General features: G+C 36.3%; 1 protein-coding gene across 2 annotated transcripts in view; it reads right to left on the bottom strand.

Annotated features, from left to right (window-relative positions):
• Nucleotides 1-22,948, bottom strand: part of brinp1 (bone morphogenetic protein/retinoic acid inducible neural-specific 1) — a 134,930-nt gene extending 111,982 nt beyond the window's left edge. The window contains exon 1 of one of the 2 annotated variants that reach the window (XM_024299554.2): nt 21,183-22,948. The gene's annotated coding sequence lies outside the window, so the exon portion shown is untranslated. The remainder of the gene's footprint in view (nt 1-21,182) is intronic. The other variant, XM_024299553.2, reaches the window with a different exon arrangement.
• Between the last annotated feature and the right edge of the window lie 203 nt (nt 22,949-23,151).

Below are 23,151 nucleotides of genomic sequence, written 5' to 3'. Positions count from 1 at the left end.
TATATATATATATATATATATATATATATATACATGTAGAATGATCTCATGAACCCGGACATGGAGATGTGCTCACTGAGGCTTTTGTAGCGCTTTTCAAAATAAAATATACAAAAATTGATCTTTTAAATGTATTTTTGTTTTTCATGCATTGCAAACAAGATTTACCGATGTACCGATGAGGCTAAAAACTCAAGAGAACCTGGTTGGAGACTCGATGGTGGCAGAAGATGATTAGCCGTAAACAGATTTTGACAAACAGTATTAGCCAGACACGGAAATTCCACAAAATTTCAGAGTTATTACCACTTTTTATAAAACTTTAATGTGAATAAACGGTTTTAGTGTTCAGGATGAGCTTAATGTGTCAAACGGAGGGTAAAAGCTTTAATTTCCAGAAGGGTATTAACAAAAGGGTTCAAATTTTTATAACTGTTAAGACTTGTACATCGGAGCTTTAGCTCCAGACCGGTGTTTACGTTTGACCGCAACTTCAACCCGTTACAAGATAAACGTGATTCAGTCTTTTCTGTTGTGGAAAATATAACTATTAGTAGTATTAGTAATGTGTTGCATATCAATGAAAAGCCACTCTAAAGTGTTTTGCTTATCAGCGCAAAACCGCTTCTCTCTATCAGTTAGTTCATGTTGATCGTTTAAGGATTTGCGGTATGTCAAAGAGCATTGTAAGTTTTGACAGAAACACTTCAGGTGTTACAGGTCCAAAGTTGAAAACGCAAAAAACTCATCTGTTTGGGGTTACTCTTTTTTTTTTTTTTTTTTTACCGAAAGAGAGTATTTTTTAACTGAAGTGTGCGGCGCGGAGGGGTAAGTGCTGGACTTCCTTCAACGTAATGATTTTCTGCCGCCATCTTGTCTGTGACCAGGTACCCCCTCTAAAGACTTGATGGTAGCTCCTCCCACACATGACTGGAGCATTCTAGCGTATGAACACATTTATGAGCAAGCATTGAATTTGAATCATCAAAAGAGGCAGAGAATGCTAATTTGACGCCTGAACTGCATTCAGTGTGAATGCAGCATTTCACCAGGCTTGGTCAATTAGTCAGAAGCGTTGCACTTTCCTCCTAAAAGTGTGACTTGTACTCCAGATTGACTTAAATCTGTCTTTTTTAAAGTTATTTAGTGTGCATTTTTTGGCTCCTGCAACCTATAATCCGGTGTGACTTGTATTATATTTAAATGCATTTCTTTTTGGATTGTTTAGAAAGAGTATGTGGGATAGTAAAGATGGAGGACAAGTGTAGAACTGCAAAAAGAGGTAACAAGGGAATTTGAATGAAAACAGGAAATGCTAAAAATATATTTTTTGGGGTCCAACTACAAAAAGGACAGAAAATAACTGCTGAGAAAAGTTTCCTCTTTGCACAATTTTAATGTAAGTTTGAAAAAAAAAAAAAAAACGAGGCCTTGGTAGTGGTTATTGCACCCAGTGTGTCCTATTCCCTTTTGTTAAGTTTAAAAATGGAGTGCTCTTGACCTCTTGCCTTTGAAATTTCTCCACTGTCAATGTATTTCTCTTCTAAGCTTCCTTTTTTTTTCTCTCTTCAGTGACGTTTGCAGTAAAGCAACGACTTTTGTCATTTCCTTTATTCTTTTGTCGTTCCAAACTGAGAAAAAGGTAGTTATAAGCCCCAGTAAAAGCGCGTCCCTTTGTACACAAGCTGAAGTCATCTCTCATTACATGCACAGAGTGAAATCTCTATTCACGAATGCCAATAGCAAGCCTTTCCTTAGTTGCTGAATTATTCACAAACCAATTCTTCCAAACTCCCACCATGAGCCGCAGAGGAACAGGGGTGATTTTCCAGAGCCGTCTTCAAATGTTTGTGTTCAAAAAGAGAAAGCAAATGCTTTCTTATCATTTAAATTTTAATGAAATGGTTTAGGTATTGGTTCCTTTTTTTATATAGGATACAAAGCCTTGACTTGATTAAATTAAAGCTGTTATATGCTAAATTTGAAGGCTCTCACCAGTTTCTATATATTTATCTTTGTATGGAGAATCATCTCATAAATATCAAGTAAAACAATAAAAACGTATATATGAAAATTAGTCATAAATATAAAAGGAAAAAGGGCTTGCTTTGCATTTAAAGTTTCTATGTGCCATTTGTATCTACGTTGGGCCATAAAAAAGTAAAAAAAAAAAAAGTATAAGCCATATTTTTCTAATATAAGCTGAGGTAGACAGTGGAATTAATTATAAACACTGTGAATCCCCCAGTGATTGAAGAACGCTTTCAAAGCAATCTTTTAAGCCTGGAGGGGTTGAGAGTTTGACTTGTACATTCACACAATCATTTCCTGAGGAGAGTTTCTTGAAGAAATCACTGTGGGGATACACGTGTCTGATACTGCCATGTGCAGTGCCATCATTAAACATCAAATCTGCTCAAAAGAAAGAGTGAACTTTTCGGCAGAAAGGATGTCTAATGGCAGATGTGGTGCACTGAGAGTGGGGAGATGAAGCACCTACACAGACATTTTAACTAGGTCAAAACTAAGTTCCCCAACATGAGATTGGCAGCATATAGGGGGAAATTCATCTACGAGCTTGAAAGAGAATCCTGTTTTCCTACTATACTGCCTGATTAAAAAGCAGACATTTTTTATTGAGTCTTTGTAAGAAAAGGAAAAAGTGACAAGATTTGTTTTTTTCTGTAGCTTTTTAAACCAGCACACATCTTAAAAGTGTGGGATGTATAGGATAACAGAGGAAAATTGTACTTATAGTATATGTAGCAGTATCGGTTAAAAACATCCACTGTGTATGACAGCTGGACCTATAATCATTTATAGTCTAAATACGAAGTACATCTTGGTTCCAAAAAGCAAGAATCCCATAGACCGGGGGTGTCAAGCTCAATCGCAAAGGGGGCCAAAACCCAAAACACACGTTAGGTCACGGGCCGAACAAAATAAACATTTATTGAACAGTCTAAAACGAAAACTTTAAAGAAACATGACGTTTTTACATAATTATGAACTAAATACATAGCATCACCTCTGATAGTGCTAGTGTGAATGCTGTAACCTGAATTTGGCCGCTGAAGATGCTAGTGCTGATAGCTAAAGATGCTGAAGCTAATAGCAGAAAATGCTGAAGTTGATAGCCAGCTAAAATATTAGCTAAATGCCAAATTAGCCTAAAAAACAAACAAAAAAAAGACTTAGTTTAGCCAAAACAGCTAGCATGTAACTTAAAAATATAGCTAAACTTCAGAATAGCTTGAAAACAAAAAAAAGCCTAAATTAGCCAAAACAGCTAGGATGTAGCCTAAGTATTAGCTAAACTCCAAAACAGCCTAAAAGAAACAAAGCAAAAAAAGCCTAAATTTATCCAAAACGGCTAGCATGTAGCTGAAATATTAGCAAAACTCCAAAATAGCCTAAAAATGTTAGTAAATGCCAAAATAGTCCAAAAGGCTAACGGAATGCTCATTTTTAGGACTTTAAAACCGTAACTTTTTAACATAATTATGAATAATAAAAAGGCAGGAATATTATTCCAGAATAAATAAACTAAAAACCTTAAATAACTTTCAATATTTTACTCTCCATAAAAATATATTTTGTCAAAATCATACAAGTTAAAAATAAACCCAAGATAACATCAGGGCATGAGTAAAGATAACATAAAATGATCTGGAGGGTTGGATATAATTAACCGGAGGGCAGGATCCTGGTCCCCCGGGCCTTGACTTTGACATATGTGCCATAGATGGCAAATCTGAAAGCCATATATCATAAGACAAAGCTTACAAAACTGTCACAAACACAAATAATCCTGGACAAAAAGGTAAGCAAATCCTGGACAAGCCCCCAATTTGTTCCACCCCCGGCTAGGGGTTTGTAAGAGGATGTACCATAAAGGTAGAAAATTAAAACACCAATGAGTCAACACTTAGTGTTTAAATGCTGAGCTGGAGGACTTCGTCCAATCAGGTGTGCTGTACAATTTGGGCACCAATCTGCAAACAGATAGGAGGGTAAAACCTCCCACTTCTGCTGAAGACAAAAGAAAACAAACAGAAAAACATTCTAAAACTGCAAATAAAACAAAATGTACATGTTTTTATTTATTGGAAGTTATTTAACATATAAACTGACCAATGAGATGGCTCAAAAGTATGTGTTTTCATGTTCAATGTTTGAAACATTTGATAGATTCTCTACTCCACTTTTACATAGTAGGGGTGTGGCCTTCCACAACAAGCTCACTCCTGATTGGTGAGAGTGGTTGCTATGTAAATGATGACCAATTTGGACCAATCATTGCCTACTGAAGTCATCTGACTTCAGCGTGGTGGTGTCAATAAAAAAAGGTCAGTTTTTTTTTATTATTTTTTTTTTATTGACGATGTCACACTCACTTGGTCCAGTTCTCATATACAGACAATGTTAGGAAACCACAAATTGGAACAAGATTCTTTGGTCAAAAGGGAAAAAAAATGATCAGGAAGTAAAAATCGGTTTTCAGCAAACTTTTTTGTACATATGATGCAAGCAGAATGTTGTCCAATCACAAACTTGCTTCTACCAAGTCAGGTCAATTACAATTACAGATTTTTTCCATGACACTTTAAACAATAATTGAAGAAATTAAAATGTTTTAACCACAAATACCAAAACAGTCTAAAAGACCCAAAATCCTAGGTTTTATATTAGTGTTAAAGACATTTTGTTTTTGTTGCTTAAACTAAAATATGCCAGAAAAAAGAAAGTGTTTCTCTTTTAAAAGGCATTTTGATTTACAGTTTTAAATGCCAAATGAATAATAAATATCTTGATTGTATCCATTTAAAAGAATGGGACTGTTTTGTATCACTGTGTTAGTTCAATCTTTTATGTATCAATTCTCATGGACCAGATATTGATATTGACTATAAGACATATCAACTTTCATTGGACAATAGAGATTTTGCTGAAATGTGCTAAAACTGAGAAAAGCCAGCCTGTATTTGCTTAGGAAACAGAGCAAAACTCCTCTGAAGTCATTAGTAAAAACATCACATTGCAGTGTTTTGATCCACATTTTTACCGTGAATACTTAAAATGCAAATTTTGACAAATATTATCTTATCAAATCCCTTCTGTGTGTGTCATATTTGTACACTGATGGGATCACAAGTGGTTCTTGTTACCATGACAGGAATCGCTTGTAAATTAGAAATGTTTTTTATTTACAGATGAGAAGTTTAAATCACAAGGTCAAGAAGAGCATTTGTTTAAATTTAATTTTATTTCAAGTTGCATTTTTTATGTGTGAGTGTTTAATGGCCATTGCAAGTAGAGCAAATCCAGTCTGGGAGGGATTTAAAGAGCAATGGTTGATCACCTTCTATACAGTAGGATGTGAATTTTAGACTGACGGCGACTAAAGTGATAAATAAAGTTTCCTTTTCAAAATTTGAAGCTGATATTAGGAGATAATGATGGCCGAGAGGCACTGAAAGAGTTATGAAAGCAAGAGCAGCCTTGAGGAGGAAAAAAAAAAACCCTAAAAATGAAGTCGCCTCCTTTTATTAAACTTTCACTAAGCTCAATTACAGTGATAAAGGGCTTCCATGATGAACCATTTGCACAAAAGAATATGGGAGCACGGCATCAAAGCAAAAGCGCACTTTGTGGAATCTAGCCTGAGCCCAATGATGGAAAATAATTTGAGGTCATTGTTTCTTTGACAATATGACTGATATCCAGAGTCAATGTGAGTGCTTCCCTCCTAGCTAGTCAAAGGATAAAACTTTTATTTTCTATTTGTATATTTTATTTTTTTTGCTTATTTCACAGTAAATTTGCTCAGCTGCTTCCTCCCTGCCCTACATCAGTGTCGCTTTGCTTTGCTGACAGCACAAAAAGACCGGAGAGGGGACTGCTCAGGCCAAGCTCACCTGGACTTGCCTCTTCATCATTACAAACAACAACACCCGCTCAGTCAGCAAGGGCTTTTTTTGGGATGATATACGAGCAAGTGCATGTGTGTATTATTATTTTTTTTTCTTTCATCATGTGTGGAAGCGTGGATGTCCTGATGTTTGTCCTCTAACACTCAATCAATATTTTATGGCTTTTATTTTGAAAACCTTGCACTCCACTGTAGTTATTGGGAAAGCAAAGAAGAGAAAAATTAAAATAATGAATGGAAAAAAAATATATATGAGCAAAAAGTTGGCATTTATTTGAAATAAAAGTCACTGGACTTTTTTTAATCACTATTTATTTATATTTAATATTAACCATAAATATGATTTGTACAATATTTACAGAGATCTGTTTAGTAAATTTAGGAATTAAATTCAAAGCAAACCAAAAATACGCCAAATAATAAAAATAAACAAGTCCAATAAAATGAGCTTAGTGCTCAACTATTGACATTTTGATAATTTTACAAACGATGAACATTTATTTTGAAAAAAATAATATTTTTTAAAGTTGTTTTGTCTTATTTTTAATGGATAAATGGTTACTTTAAAAAGTTGACCCAAATGATTCTCAACTGAGATGAATCAATGACATTGAAAAATAAAACTGGATTCCTGGAAGAAATTGTCCATTAAGATGATGATGATGGTAACGCTACTAAGATAAGAGTAACTCCAAATTAGTCCTCTTTGTCCCCTTTCTTCAAACTGAATAGGGAAGAACAGAGCATAACCTACTATGCACAGCGTTAAAGGTTCTGATTTTATACCTTTTGATCCAATTATTAAGAACTATGCATTTGTCAATTACTTTATTTATATAACACCTTAACATGACTGTAGTCAAACAAGGCGCTGCAAACCTACATTAAAACTTACAATGCTAAAGAAGCAGTTAAAAAGGATAAAATGAACACGGTAAAATGTAAAAATATATAACATATTAAAATTATAAAGCAAATGAAAAGCAAAATGAAACACAACATTAGAACAGAGTCTCAAGTTGGGCCAAAAGTCTGGTTATAAAAATGACTTTTGAAATGTTTTTTTGATCGATGGGGATTTCATTTTAAACCAGCGGCTTCATTGACAAGATCCGACCTTGGAACTCTTAAAAAAAAGTTGAAAATAAGTATTTAAAAAAATAAAAAAACAATTTGTGGTCAATGACAGGTGAAACTCTTCACTGAAGCATACCTTGGAAATGTTAATTTGGAAAAGAAATGATTGCTAAAACCATATTTAAGGACAAAACTGTTACGACAATCACCATAATAGGTTGGATTAATTTAAAATCCATTAATACTTAAAACAATATATATTTTACAGACTAAAAATAACTAAGAATTTTCAAAATAAAGAGTTATAGGAGAACGAGAAGTACATTTTGAAGTTTTTATCTAATGTAGAGGTGCGTTATTCTGCTGCAAAAACCTAAAAGGAACTTAAAAGTTAAATGGAGCTTTTTGAACATTAAGTATTTTTTTCTTTTAAGCTAAAACAAGGCTAGACATATTGGTTAATAAAAGAGTGTAACTTCTTTTTAGGCATTTGTAACTTTACTATTCATTTTCAGATCTGGCAACTCACAATTTCAAAAACCTTAAAAATGACCAAAAACAAAAGGATTAGCATATTACCATATCTGGTTTTAAATCAGAATATGTTAACAAAAAAAAGAAAAATCTGAGGATTTAAATTAAAAAATTTTTACAATGCAACTTTTTATTAAATTTACACTGTGAAGCATGTTCATAAAAACTCCCTCCTTACAGTAGAAGGTTTAATCATGAATGGGATCCCCCTGCTCTGTTTTTCCAGTCAGCACACCGTCAGCAGTTTGATTTTTACACACAAACAATTCAATTCCTCGTCTGGCTCAATCACTGCTGCCAGATTCTGTAACGTCTTCATGACAAAATGGTGTCAAATATGCCCCATTTGTGCTAATCTGTCCTTATTCATAGTTTTGTAAATGTATGCTATTATGCAGTAAGCTTGACTGTGTCTTTAGAGTCCAAATAAAAGCATTTGAGATTAATCAAAAAAATATTCTTGGCACCGGCCGATTTGATGTTACTCTTAAACGGGGGGAGAGGAGTGTTAATGGAGTGAGGTGCCAAATTGGCACCGCACTGGCGGCCCTGCACTCGATTGAGAAAACAAATTACTCATGTTAAGAGACTCAGTCAATGTGTATTTTTTGTTGCCTCTGCGTTTTGTTGGAAAGCGTCAAAGTGGATCGCCCAGCATTTGGGAGCAGTTTTTATTTACTTTAATCCAAACAATACGAGGAAAATAAAAACGAGAACGTTATTGGCTTTTCTGTCTAAACGTGCAAACAGACTTCCATCAAAGAGGAAAGTCGAGAGTCGGACGTGCGATCATCTCACAGCAAAGCACAACCACCCTCTATACCATGTGTCAAAATCAAGGCCTGGGGGTAATTATATCCACCCCCACTGATCATTTTATTTTATTGTTATTAATGACCCAATGTTATCTTGCAAAGTTATTAAAGCAAGACTTCTTAGATCTGACAGCAGGTCAAATGTGTCTATCTCTACAAAACTGACTACAAATCCCATCATACAGTGCGTCAGCTGCCTTACTGAATGCCAGTGTTGCCAGAATATGCAATTTCTTATACAATATTTAATTTTGACACGGTATATTTTATGGAGAGCAAATTTTTTTGTGATATTTAGACATTTATTTTTTTATATGAATGACATATAAGTAAACAAATTTGAGTGTTTTTTTTTTCTGTTAACATTTACTTTATTCCTATCTTGTATAATTCTATATTTTTTTTATTTATTTTTGAAAGTTATTTAAGGTTTAAGTTGATTTATTATATTTATTTATGTTAAAAATGTTACATTTTTGATAGAGCCGGGAATACACAAAAATAAATTAACTAATTAATCGCAAACTGGGGGGAAATTAATCGCGATTAATCGCTATAACTTTTTTTTTGTTAAAGTATTTGCCGACCACTGATTGTCTGAAAATAATTACAGTGTAAAATCACACACAAAAATATTCATTTAGAACATTGATTTTTAAAAAGTGCTATTAATCGATAGAAAAAAATCTGATTTATCACACTTTTGTGTTGTGATTGCGTTAATGACTATTAATGTGTTAATTCTGCTTTATTAATCGCATGTGTTAACGCGTTAATGTTCAAAGCCTTGTTTTTAAAGTGTAAAAGTTTTAATAATTTTTTTTTTTTTTTATGCGTTTAATAAATGTTTTCCCGTTCGGCCCACAACCCAAAGTGCGTTTTGTATTTTGGCGCCCCGTGCGATTGAGTTTGACACCCCCGCTCCATACTGTGTGTGCTCATTTAAACCCTGTGCAGTTGAAGCCCAGAGGGAACAACATTAAACACTTGCTTTACAACGAATTTCACATTATTACAGTTGTTTTAGTTCATCTCAAAAACCAAATTATTCTTATGTCCTTTGGCAATACTTTCCTATTTATACTAGTGGGGGGAAAAGGAATAAGATTGTTCTCCGTTTTCCACCCCAACCCCACTTTAGTGAGTAAAAAAAAAACCCTCTGGAGTTTTGAAAACCAGTTCTCTAATTGCCCACACTCCCTCAGCCTCTTTCTCATGTCAACACCTCAGCGTCTCCCCATGCTCTGTCTTTCTGTCACCCCAACTCCCCTGAAAGAGGATCAAGAGAGGGCCCTTCCAATTTCTCTGCCGCTCTAATAGGCACTTTCCTGTGTTACATGATCACTGGGTGTCAAGATTAAAGAATGGCTACTGCTACCCTGGCCAGACATAGATGAGAGACAGAGAAAATAGCACTCCATAATTACTGATAAATCGAGCCGTCTCCTCTTCCACTGCCTCCCTATCCACCTGGCCCTGGTGTCATGTGAGGGGCTGAGCAAGTTAAACTGAGGAAAAAAGTTGACCACGCCAGCCACTTTTTTTTTTTTTTTTTTCCTCATACTGCTGATATTGCAGTTAAGTTCTGGCAATTCAGGGCCAATCGTGTGACTTAGAGCTTTTATTCACCCTCCATTCGTCTCTCCTTTGAAGCGGGACGTGCTGTACTCCACTCACACAGGGCTGCTGCAGCCAGAACACAATGGCACACACTGCTGCAGAACTACCGCGTGCAGAAATCTCAAGCAAACACAGCTAAGCCGCCATGCAGAACTTTTTTTTTCTTCCTGCGCCTTTAATCTCTGACAGGGTTATAACCTGTCTTAGCAAGCAAAAGCAAGCATCCCTCACCACCGCGCGCTAATGTAAGAGACTCGTGACTGGGAAAACGAATGTGCACCTTTGTCGGTCTCTTCCATCCGGCAGGTAAACGGGATGGGCTGTAAACCACGGCTGTCGTTTATTAATAATTCCAGCGGCCTGGGTAGAAACCGACACGATGTGGATTTAGTCCAGCGGGGCGTGAAAGACGCCTCAGCAGCAGGGGTGGTTTGTTCTAACCCCTTGTTGGAAGAGGAGCAATTTAAATATTTATTTATTCAGAGGTGAAACTGGGTGTTACAATCAGCCTACTGGGGGTAGATGATGCCGTGTTGTTCTTTATAAGTGGATTTTGACCAGCCTGACTCAAGAGTAACACAAAAGTTTTCATTTACTTTTAATAACTCCGTGTTTGCCAATGCTTTATTATAAAAAACTTGTATTTAAAGGTCTACTCTGTTAAGATAAATAAGTGGCAAGTTCTGGGGTGAAAACTTTGCAACTGAACTATTTTATGTTCCAACTTCAAAACTAGGAGTCAGTTTACATACAATTACTACAGCTCAGCCTAAATATTGTGGTGCTAAACGTCATTTATTTTATATATCCTTATTTCATTTTATTTATTAACATTATTATTATTTTTGTTTATCTATTTATTTATTTGTTTTATCTGTATTTATTTAATTTTATTGCATTTTATTTTAATTTATTTAAATATTTTCATGTATTTATTTAATTCATTTTATTTTTACTTTTTTAATTAATTAGTTAATTTTATTTTTGTTTATCTATGTATGTGTTGTATATTTATTTATACTTTAATTATTTATTTCATTTTGATTAATTATTTATTTTAATTAATTTAATCATGAATTTAATTAGTTGTATTTATTTATTTTTAATCTAGTTAATTTTATTTTGTTTATCTATTAGTTTTATTTATATTCATCCATTTATTTTATTCATTTTAATTAGTTTTATTCCATTTTAATGTATGTATTCATATTCATTTATTTAATTATGTATTTTATTCATTTTTATTTTAGTTAATCAAATATTGTATTTTTGTTTATCTAGTTATTTTGTTATTATTTATCTATTTTTCATTTTTTTGTTTTGAAATTTTTATTTATTTAAATTGCCTGAAAGTAACTAAGCTGTTTAAAAAAAGTCATTGTGATTAAGATGCTAAAATTCCTGAAAATATGTGTCATACTTTGTCACTTGGTTTCCTTTCCAATGATTAGATCTATGCCGACTTGTGTCCTTAGAAAGCAGAGAGAAATTCTACATTTTAAAAAGGCAAGATAAAAGTAGGAGCAGGGTCCCCTCACGTTTCAAAGGTGTTTCCTTCTCTGGAATGGACTCCGACCAATTGCTATTATTTTTAAGCTACATTGTAAAAAAAAAAGTGAGACAGTGGAACAATTAACAAAAAGCTCTGTAATATTTACAAATAAAAATATTTGTTTTTATGTAATTAATTTTTTTTAAGTTGAGTAAGCCCGCACCCCAAAAATTGTATTTTATGCCAAAACTAATAATTTGAAATGTAACCAATAAAAGAAGTTTTGCTAATTGATCCAATATTTCACTTCTTAGTGTGGGCTCATAAACAGGAGTAGCCACATCTTAAGGTGAGTGCAGGTGTGTCTCGCTGTTCCCTTGAGACTTATTCGACCACCTCAAGGGATGTCTTGAAAATGGAAGGTACCATTGTCATGATGGTGAATTGTAAAGTATCTGTAAGGGGGAATGCAAGTTGCACACACTTGTGATGTATGGGTCACCTACCTACCCTTATAAATGTTCACTACCACTCGTCGCCTGCAGCATGCCCATAGGAAAAAAAATGTACAGTAACATTTTTGGTCTACCGGTTTACCAAGCGCTCTACAACCTTACTGTTTCATATCCACCTATAGGGCTGCTATGACTAAGGCTTTAGTTGTTGGCTGTCTATGTACACATTTGGAAATCAAGACACAGTTATATCTATAGTTGGCAGTGAATGGCCCTTAAAGAGAAAATATCTTCTGAAGTGGCAGTTCTACGGTGGAGAAAGTCTTGTTTGGTTAATCTGCTCTGACTGCTGGCTTCAACTGTAGTTTGAAACGACAGAACGACAACAGTAACATGAAGAATCACTTGTTCCGACTCAACCATAGAGAAAACTATTCCTGACGCCACACGGCAAACCTCAAGGCAGATGGACATGAGCTGCAGAGGGTCTTACACCAGCTGCAACTTTTGTCCGCCAAAGGCAATAAAACTAAGGCTACAATTAGCAAAAACTCCTCAGACTTGACAATTTAGGATGGTGCTAGGACAGAAGATTGATGAGTCTCAATCTCCACAGAGCTTCACATACACGGTCCTGACGACCAACCATCCAGCATGTTTTCCGTTTCCCTGCTCAAACGGGCACCTGCTCTAATGACTGTCATTATCAGGCTTCTGCAGAGCCTAATGACGAGCTGAATCAGGTGTGTTGAAGCAGAATAACGGAGAGAACGTGCAAGAAGGAGGCTTCTGAGGGCCAAAGTTTGGAAGCCTGGTAGGCAACAAGAACTTTTACTACAGCATCAATGACCTTTCTCATTTATAAACCACGTCTGCTTGTGCTAACACATAATCGCTGACGATTTTGGAAACTTACACTCATAAGTAACTGAAGACACGCATCACCTCGACTGCTGTATTTTTCTCTTTTTGACAGTTGGTGCTAAGACGCAACAGTCAACATACTGTTTGCATGGTGCACTTTAAGACAAAGTCCAAATCTATGCATCTGTTTCTGGCACTGCAATCACTGGTCTTTTTAGAAAAGGAGAAATAAGACTATGGTCACATACACCAAAGTGACACTATGCTGTGATCTCAATGAAAATCTTTTAGAAAATCCAGCAGCTGGCCAGGTGGCAGCAGAGGTTTTAAGAAAAAGCTACAATTTCAGGGCAACTGAGTGATTTTTCTCTGAAAGTTGACATAGGTCAGTGGTTGAGGTCATGTGGTGGCAGTTCAGTGATAGCCAGGGATGAGGCTATTACCAATATCGAGCTGCTACAGGGTGGTGGCAACTGAATCGCCAGCTGGCAGCAGCTTTGACTGAACGATGAACGGTAGCCATCAATACCACGTGCCACCGGCCGCTAGCTGGTCTATAAAAAGTGGGCCATTCTGCACGCCTTATGGCCATCATCTACATTTATGACCTTGTCAACAATTAAAACAAAAAAGAAAAAATCAGGCGGTGGCCTGACACCTTGAAGATTTTGCTGATGTTGTGACTATAGCATAGTTGGGACCAACAAGCTACTACAGAGATGAGAATTTGGCAGTCTAAAGATTCAAATAAAAAATGACAAAAAGGCTATATACCCGCAGTAAAAATGTCATAAATAAACTTTTACGCCAAAAGCTGTGTGTATTCCTTGATATTTGTCTTGCAAAGTTGGACAATTTCATTATTGAGTGAAACAGGACTTACTTTATTCTATAAAAATGTTCCTAGTGGTTACTTTATCAGTTTATGTACTTTCAACATGCTCATCAACTTATTATTTAGGACAATATATATATATATATATATATATATATATATATATATATATATATATTTAATTGAGTTATAATAAAGAGGGGAAAGGATTAGCTTGAGTTAAAAGAAGAACTTTTGCCACAGATGGTTAATGTATTTCTCTTTGTACTGGTTGTAAACATAATTTGTGCATATTAATAATCTGTGTGTAAATTTGGTCATTTTTGTTTAATATTCCCACTGCTTAAAACCCAAACATGTATTAAAACGTTTAGACCACCTTTTTTTCTTTTCTAACCTAAACCTTTTGACGATTGTTTACATTCTTTGAAAATGTACAATAGTCCAACTACAAACGCAAAATGTAAAAGATATTTCCCTTAACACAAAAGTTCCCATAGGGGACGAGCGTTCTAAAGCAATATGTAAAGGGTATTTTTATATTTTATTTATTAGCACATTCTTTATTCCTCATCCCTAGGCGAATCTAGTTTATATTCAGCAATGCCCTGAACAATATTACAGCCTTCAAGGCTGAATTTGCTTTTCAAAAGTAGTCATGAAATTCCAACAATAGCGGTTAATCCAAAGCAGCCGAAAGAACAGCTCATTAGAAGTGTGGCTTTTTTTATTATTATTATTTCTTCATAAGTTTCAAACAATGATGGATTGATAAGTAGACCCCAGGCTGGCCAAGAACAACAGTTAAAAATATGAGATTTGAGGGTACACATCAAAAAAAGCCCTAAAGGCAACGACGAATGATCCAAAGTTTGCATAAATTACAGCCGGTCGATCAATGTTTCTTATGGAACATGTGACAGGACGTGGAGCTTAAGCACCCGGACTCACGTGCTAGGCATGCAAATGAGCGACGAGGTTCACCCACCGGGACAAGCAGGATTGACATAAGTGAACATGAGGGGTCTATGTTTAGAATTTTAATTATCCATACGTGTCTGCTGTTGTGGCAGATTTTAAAGCCTGAGCCATTTAAAAGATGCTCAGTGTGCAGGCAAGGTCAAGCACATAAAAAAAAGAAAAAAAAAAAACAGAAAGAAAAAAAATCTTTAGCTGGGTACTTCTGTGAAAATGCTGTGTCAGGTCACTCGATGTTCTACTTTCGGAGTCAGATGCGCATCGGTTTTTAGCGGCGGCTCCATGGTTGAGGTGCAAGATTGAAGTGGTAATCGGCTTTATCTGTTCTAAATGATGCTCATTTCCACTCACAAGTTTAAGAGAGAAGAAATCCCACTTTTTTTTTTTTTTTTTTTTTTAAGTAATAAAAGTCCCCCTCGAATCATATTTTCATATGTTGTAAAATTGTTTCTAGTGGTCTTTTTTTACATATGATGACTTGTCATTTTCTGGGACAAAGTTTGTGCATCAGAAAATTACTTTTACATTGTGGTGCAGAAGTAAGCTTATGCTGATATCCCATCATCCCTTTGTCTACAGTCTCTCCCGCTGGTTTACAGCCCCTTATAAAACCCAAGCTAGCATTAGCAGTGCAACAAAAAAGGCTAGCAATGTTGGAGCTTTCCAGGCGTACAGTTTTAAATCAGATGAGGAAAATGAAGAAGTTAATGGATCTATTTGTCTACCGGATCCATCAGAATGAAGTGGAGCAGTAATACTTTTGTCTAGTACCTGCCCATTTCTGTTTCTATGTTTTTTGTTTTATTATCTGCTCCTGATTCACCCCAATTTCCCCAGTTTGTTGGAATTACGTTGATCGTGCTACATACAGTATGTTAAAGATTTAGTGTTTAAGCATCAAATCTGTTGTTAGAGCGTATTTTGTTCAATCCTTCACCTCTGGATTTCGCTTGTAAAAATAAATAAATTCAATTGGCTTCATCCTGTGGCAGCACCTAATAATCACAGGGTCTGTGAGCGTACTCATTTAACAGTTAGGTTACAAATCACTGCTAACAAAGCCCCACATGCTAATGCAATCACATCTGAAAGAAGATAGGATGAGGACGACAACAGCAGTCACACTAAAGACGATTTTCCTACAAATATTTTTGATTTATTTTATTTGACTCTCTTGTTTCAACCTGGCACTTGCTGCCCTCTAGATTACTGCAGCTGCTGCTGCCCTGAGCTAGAATATAGGTCAGTTGTGGTCAGAGCTACCAGCATCAGGAAAACAACACGCTGACTAACTAGCATCCCAGCGGTCATGGGTCATCTGACTTGACTTTTCTGCATTTTGTTTTGATTTTATGTTACTGTAGGGTGGTAATTTCTTTCTAAATGAGGGCTCACTGTACATTCAGAATCTAACCCACATATTATGAATCCCCAATCATATAAAAACATTTTTTTTCCTTTTTAAAGTATAATTAGAGGGTACCTAAGACATACCAGTAGGGAGTGCTTTACACTCCTTAGTTTGTGCAAGCAAGATGGGAAAAGATTAAAAGCCTTCTCTGCAAGAGACATAATTAAAATTTCTCAGGCCGATTGGTTTCCTATGATTGTGCCTCCTCTTTTTTTTTTTTTTGTACACAGTAAATCGACTCATTGAAAACATGAAATTGATTTTTTTTCATTGTTTTTAGACCATAACAAGTGGCAACAAGGACTGAAACAAAAAAAAATAACGTAAAAAAGTCAAACCAATGTAAAACAGGCAGCTAATTTTGTCCCAATTATTCTTTAAATCAATTATTTAATAGAGTGCTTTCATCTACATTAAAACGAGTCATAAAAAGTTCAATCCCTCTGCTTTTTAAGCTGCCCATAATATCAAAAGATTCTTGCACTGATATCCCCAATGTGGACACTTGCTAAGAAAGCTCATTTAAATTTCTAAATTACATTTTAAAAACTTTTTTTATAGTAACTAAGCATTCTCAAGCTTATGTAATTGTTTTTTCCCTTTTAAAGACCCACTCAGATCATATTAGGACGGAGCAACCCCGTACCCTCTTCCTCTCACCATTGCTGAGAGTTCAGAGCAGGGAGCTTGTGGCCTGCTACGTCACAAATAAGCTTCTTTCAAATGTCTTCTTTTTTTTGTCTGCTCCAGATTTATAACAATTTGAATAAATAAATACTCATAAATGACAATATAGGTGTAATTTTCCTAATATATGCCGTCCATCACATCAGAAAAAAATCCCATAAGAACATTAAAAAACACAAGTTTTATCAGAGTGGGTCTTTAGGAGTTTTCCTGTATTTCAATTTTTGATTCATATATATATTACCATTTATCACATCTGGATTCAGAGATTCACTTATAGAGAGTTTCACTTATAAACATATCTGGATTTAGCTCCACTAAATCTTTCCATTTCACTCTAAAAGAGGTTTTAGGACACGCTGACGCTGATAACATTTGCTATATATATTAAAATTACCCTAAAGTTCAATACTATGGAACCACCACCGTCCACACATTTTTCAAGGAGAAAAAATGTGGCCAAATTTACATGAAAAAAAAAAAAAAGTAGTGAAACTAGTTTGTCGTTGAAACATTGGCCGAAGGATATTTCTCCTGCACAAAGCAGCACAATTTCCCACAGAATATCTCCTAAACCATTTCCAGACTGCATATATATGATTATATGCTGCGGGGAACATGGGAGGCAACAGTGAAGCAAATGAAGTTAAAAGCTGCGAGTGTAATTGTCGACCAGTGCAGACCTCTGCAGATCACAACATCAGTCTGATTCAGGAAAATGAGGCAAAAAAATATCCAGCTTCTGCTGCCGTCCCCTCAGCAGCAGAGACCAAGCCAGTGTCAGGTGAGATAGAGAGTAAGTTACTTCTGTGTTGTGAGTTATGATATAATGCCGACTAAATGAGTTTCTCAGTGGTGCTGAGTGATGGAGACTGATTTTAGCATCACGTTTTTATCCTGTGGCTTCAATTTGGTTTCAACTGACTGGTTATTAATGACTGATTTGCATTAACCAAGATAGAACATTTTATATATGGGGGGGCAGAAAACTTTGGAAGGGTGGTAAAACGCCAGAGGGAAAGATAGTTACAAATTAATAGATCAAAAATGCTTCTTTCTAACAGTTTATTACAATTATTGTTCTTATTTCTTAAAAAAAATTGCTTTTGTTATTTTTGCAATGCTTAACCCTTTAACACTAGAAATCCAGTGTTTATGTTCTTTGATTTATTTTAAGTTTTTTAATCGTTAACATGATCAGCTGCTTTTCTCCTTCAGAATCTGCTGGAACTACGTTGATCATGTTAATGGTTGAAACGTTACAGTCTGCTAAAGATTTTGTGTTTAAGCGTCACCTGCAATGCCTCAGGTGTTAAAGGGTTAAAGAGGCTTGTACTAATGATTTATTAATATTTGTCAATAATGATTAGGGCTGTCAAATTATCACATTAATTGTGATTAATTACATATATCTTAGCGCATCTTATTTGTATTTAATCACATTAATCTCTTGCTTTCATGTTCGTTCGTGTCTGATAATGCACACCTTAAAGCGCATTATCCCACTCATACCAAGATCACGTATGAAAAAAATAAAATACTAAATCAATTGTTAGAACTTCAGTCCCGTCCTATTTTTAAGTTTAAATCATTGTTTTTACAAAAAGCGGACTATTTAAATTACGATGTGTTGTCATGGTAACAGCTACGGTGCGAGCAAGTTAAATGAATATACCTCAAAATGAGGCTTTTTACTGCAATTATTGGGTTAAAAATATTTGTAATTAAAACTGATTACCATATTTTCCAGAGTATAAGACACAAGAGCAAAAAATAAAAACCATATATAAGTCACTCTGGAGTATATTTTGCTCTTTAGAAGAAAAGTGTGACATTTCTGAATAAATCCACCAAGCCCAGAAAAAATATAAAAATACTAATTTTGATCTGTAAGAGAAAAATACAGTATTAAAGTTTAGGAGGAAAACAATCAGATTCTCTTCCATATTTGTTTTGGACGACTCTTCTTCTTCCACTGTCATTAGCAAATACTTGTGTTCAGATAGAGGTTTTTAGAGGAAACAACCGCTAAAAGACAACCAGTGTTTACTGGGAAAATAACAAATATATGACTCTTTCGATGCCTTTAAAAAAAAAAAGAAAATTACTAAGTTTAAGTGGCACCCATGGATAAACTATGACAAAAAAACCTGCAACTTATACTCCGGAAAATACAGTACTTAGAGGTCACGATTAATTATTTGCGCAAAAACATATTAAATACATCTAATTAATATACTTATTTTGACTCAAAAATTGGGTGTGGAATTGTGGAGCAAATGTTTTTGCCAAGGGGGCACAGCTCCGCCCCCAGGACCTCCTATTTTTCTGCAAAAAGGTGCAAATAGTCAAAAGTAGAAAGATTTGTCTTCTATTTCCTTTTCGTAATTCATTATTTAAAAAATAATAATTTCAGGAAAAAACAAGATTCTGCCGTTTATGTTTGTGCATTAAGGTAAACAGATTTATTGTAATAAATGACAAAAATATAGATTTTGTTTTAACAATGCATGACATTCTGCAACATCTGCAGTCACATGACAAGTAACAACAAATTTGAATGGTAGAAGTCCAAGATGAGCATTAAAGTTTGGGGAAAAAAAGCTTCATATTTACATGTTAAATACACTTTTAATGTGGAGTTATTTCTTTATCTAGTCAAAAAATATATACATGATCAAATGTGCAGATTTAAGTCTCTTGTTGTGAGTAAAAAAACATGCGGATGGGAAAAACCAGAGATAGGCTGCACTGTTTGGTCAGGGAGGACGGTGAGTTTAATTCATATAATATCTGTAAAAGTATCAGCAATGTTGGGATCTTAATCCTGTTAGGGTGCAGAATTTCATCTTTCACAAAGTAAAAGTTGCTTCAAAAATAATATTAGTCAACTTTTAGGTTTTTTTTAGGGAGATATTGAGGATTTGAAAGAAGATAAATTGCAATAAAAATCCAAATAATTTTAAAATGACTCATTACCTTTGACATGAATGATTTTATGGCAAGCAAGAATGTAATAAATCACTTTCCAGGCTTTCTGAGTGCGAGCCACAAGCGGGGAATTGTTTTCGAACATCCCACTCTACAAGCATTTTTTGACCTGTGCGGTCGTACTCGAGTGGCAGCAGCAGCACACGGGTCAGCCGGGCTCAAACAGAGGTCAACTGAATCAGCCGCCCCTCCAAAATACTGCCAGCTTGCCAGTCTTGGTGAGATTTTGTCATGTGTCGTTATGTGACCTCCCCTCTTTGTTTGCTGCTAATAAAAACAGATTTCTTTCCGTACCTCTCGGGAGGGAGCCGTCTGCCCGCTGCAGCTGCAGCCAGCACTCGCATAAAATCCCCAAAAAAAGGAAAACAATGGCGTGCCAGCACGAGAATACAAAGACGTACAGAGAGGCAGACAGGGAGTTCTGCCAGTACAAGACTAGCACTGTTCTCAGTACACCACAAAGTTTGATAATACCATCCTTATTTGTGCCCAAGGGTGATGTGACTGTGTACAGGCTGAATGCATGAATTTTGACATATTTTCCAGACAATGCTTTTTCATACTCCTCTAAGCCACAGCTCCATTGTCTGGAGGCAATTCATATGTAAGTTTTCCTGCCAAAGACTGTGAAAGGACCTCTGCTGCACATCCTTTCAGTAGTTGGAAGCGTGATCAACACTGGGTCATCTAAAGCCATGACACAAATATAGCCTTAAGCTACTGCTGGCATTTTCATTTTGGAATTTAGAATGCTTTTCCTTTTTGGAAATGATTACATGTTGCCAGCATTTCTGCACTGAAAAGGCCACCAGATTGAATGAAGTCTTTGGGATGAGGCGGGTTTTTTCTTCTGTAATTTCCGCCGCCGGTGCAATTTTAGATGTAAAGAGGGGAGCAGGACAAGCTGTAAATGTTTGAAACAAAAAAGGAGCTTTTTCTTTAAAAAAAAAATAGTCAATGGAAGTTATTTTTAAGCTTGAATGTAGGAACTTTTGAACCTTTAAGCATAAAAAAGTCAAACATTTGATGGATTTGTGTGGACCTTCAACTATAAACTCAAAGGAACCACTTTATTCTCAGAGTAATGTTAAATAAATTACACTTGGATGTTAAACCGGTGCAAAAAGAAAAAAAAAAGTTGCTGAGGCTTGTGATACAATTACAGAGGAGTGATTCGAACTGAAGCTGCTCCTCTAATTTCCTCGTTGGTGCCAGTATCACAGTTATCTTGCCCACAGCCACATAATGACACCTGGTGTAAAAGAGCATGAGCTCCCCTCGCTGTAAGTCAGTGGAACAGCAATTGGCAACTTGAGAGAATGGCAACTTTGCCTCACTGGTGACACATGCACGCGCACATGCATGCAACTAACCCCCTCCATCACTATATGAGAGCCTGACACAGGACGGCTCGGCCAAAGCACTAAGTCAGGACCCAATAAGAATATTCATAACAAAATTCTGCAAATATTAGCCAATCGGAGGACTCACTTGGATGCATTTTCAGGATGAAGAAGTGATGGTCATAAATATTAGAGACTATCCAGCTGCGGAAAGCGACTGCAGGGCAGCAAATAATGCTCAGATGGGTCGCCTTTGTAATTCAGTTTTAGTTCCATCCCCTCCTCATCCATCCTCCTTCTGCAGCATCACCTCGGCGAGATGCTGCCCTACAGCACGCAGAGTCTCAATCATCAAAACTCATTTGCATCTCTTTTTAGAGGGGGGAGGAGGAGAGGGGGGTGTTGATGAAGGGTTCATTTGACTGCAAGTCTCATCTGAAAAAGCCCGACTGCGCCTCGTCGACATCCAGTCAGCCCGGGAGGAGCTTGACTGGACTTGTGCGGCGATTATTTCAAAATGTAGGATGGATGGAGGAAATAAAAGATATCTATCCTGGAAAGGACACCACAGTAACGTGCTGACCACGCAACATCGCTATAACTGTGCCACAATAATAGTAGAACAATCAAGAAAAAAAAAGCCCCAAACATGCGTAATCCCGTCCGATCGCGCCCGGTCCAAGTCGGTCCAAGCGCGCACTTACCTGAAACTGACTCTCTCCTCTTTGCTGTATTTGTGCTCCGAGATGTGTTAGTTCTCTGGCCAACAACTTCTGCTGGAGCGTACGTATCCAGTGCTCATGCTGGTGGCTCAGGCGGTAATGTTGGATTGCGGATGGTTTGGCAATCCTTCTCATGCTCAAGAGAAAAAAATCCTGCGTTTCTGCGCGGTGTCGGGCATTGGCGCGAAGAGGAATAAAGTGATGAAGTCCGTTTGGAGGGCAAGGAGAAGAGGGAGCAGTGGAAGGGAGATTTATGTTTCAAACTGTTCTCTCCTCTTTTTTTTCTTCTTTCCTTTTTTTTAAATCTCAGTGTAAGAGCTGTTTGCGGGTGGAGAGGTGCGGGGTGGATATCTAGGAAGGGAGGCTGGGATGCACGCAGACTGAGGGCGAGAAAGGGGAGGTACAAAGAATACAGTATCGCATTGTAGAGGACGGTCATGTCAGACAGTAAAGGGTGGGTCTTGAGACTGAATCGGGGGGAGAGCAGTGGCACCTCCTGCTAATGTGTCCTGATAAGAAGTCAAGACTTTAAGATTTCCGTCTCTTCTGAAAAAAATAAATGTTTAATTGTATTGTTATCTTGAGTCATCTTAACTGTTCTATAAAAGCCTTTAGGTTTTTTTTTAAGTAGCTTTGAGCATGTAAGTTCAAAAGCAAATATTCAAAAGAATGAAATTCAAGAAACATAAGTTTTTTACATTTTATTTATGCATCAAAAATGTTTCTTTTTTAAAAAAATAATTGAAACTTTAGCATGCACGATGAAAGGTCTAATTGTTTTTCAAGTCTCTGTCCATGGTCCTGAAACAGTCTCCAGTTGGCTACCGACCAAGGATCGCTGTCCAGGGTGCTGAACGCTATTTATTTATTTGACTCTATTCTACATGTCTTATACCATAACTATTATACACTGTTGTTGTTTACCTTTTGGCCCATCACCTATAACTGATTCACCAAAACATTCTCACTCACAAGTCGTCACATGTTGACGTTTGGTTAAGGACTCCTTTTTCACGTTTTGGGTTTCCCCAAATCGTCATTATCTGACGTACGTCCCATTAAATCACAGGTCCCCAACCTTCAAGCCGCGAACTAGAACACCAGAGCAGATGTGGTACTGGACCAGAACCAGTACCACGTTAAGGTCAGGTACGTGGATGCAGTCCGAGGCCCATTGCACATACAGCACCGCATCCTGTACTGCGTCCCAAAGACCCCTTGTTTTACGTAAAAAAAACTATGAGTTGGCTAACATTGCTAGTGCAACAAAAATGGTGAGCAATATTGGAGCTTTGTCCCCTCTGACATCGGGAATACTGACTCTCTTACACACTTAACCATTTATTTCAGATTGATTATTGTCAGTCCCCCCTACGGACTCCTACAGGTTCCTGG

Source organism: Oryzias melastigma, linkage group LG12, assembly GCF_002922805.2.
Source record: "Oryzias melastigma strain HK-1 linkage group LG12, ASM292280v2, whole genome shotgun sequence".
Classification (NCBI taxonomy): Eukaryota; Metazoa; Chordata; class Actinopteri; order Beloniformes; family Adrianichthyidae; genus Oryzias; species Oryzias melastigma.
The sequence above is the reverse complement of the archived record's forward strand: the minus strand, read 5'-3'. Positions and strand labels throughout refer to the sequence as shown.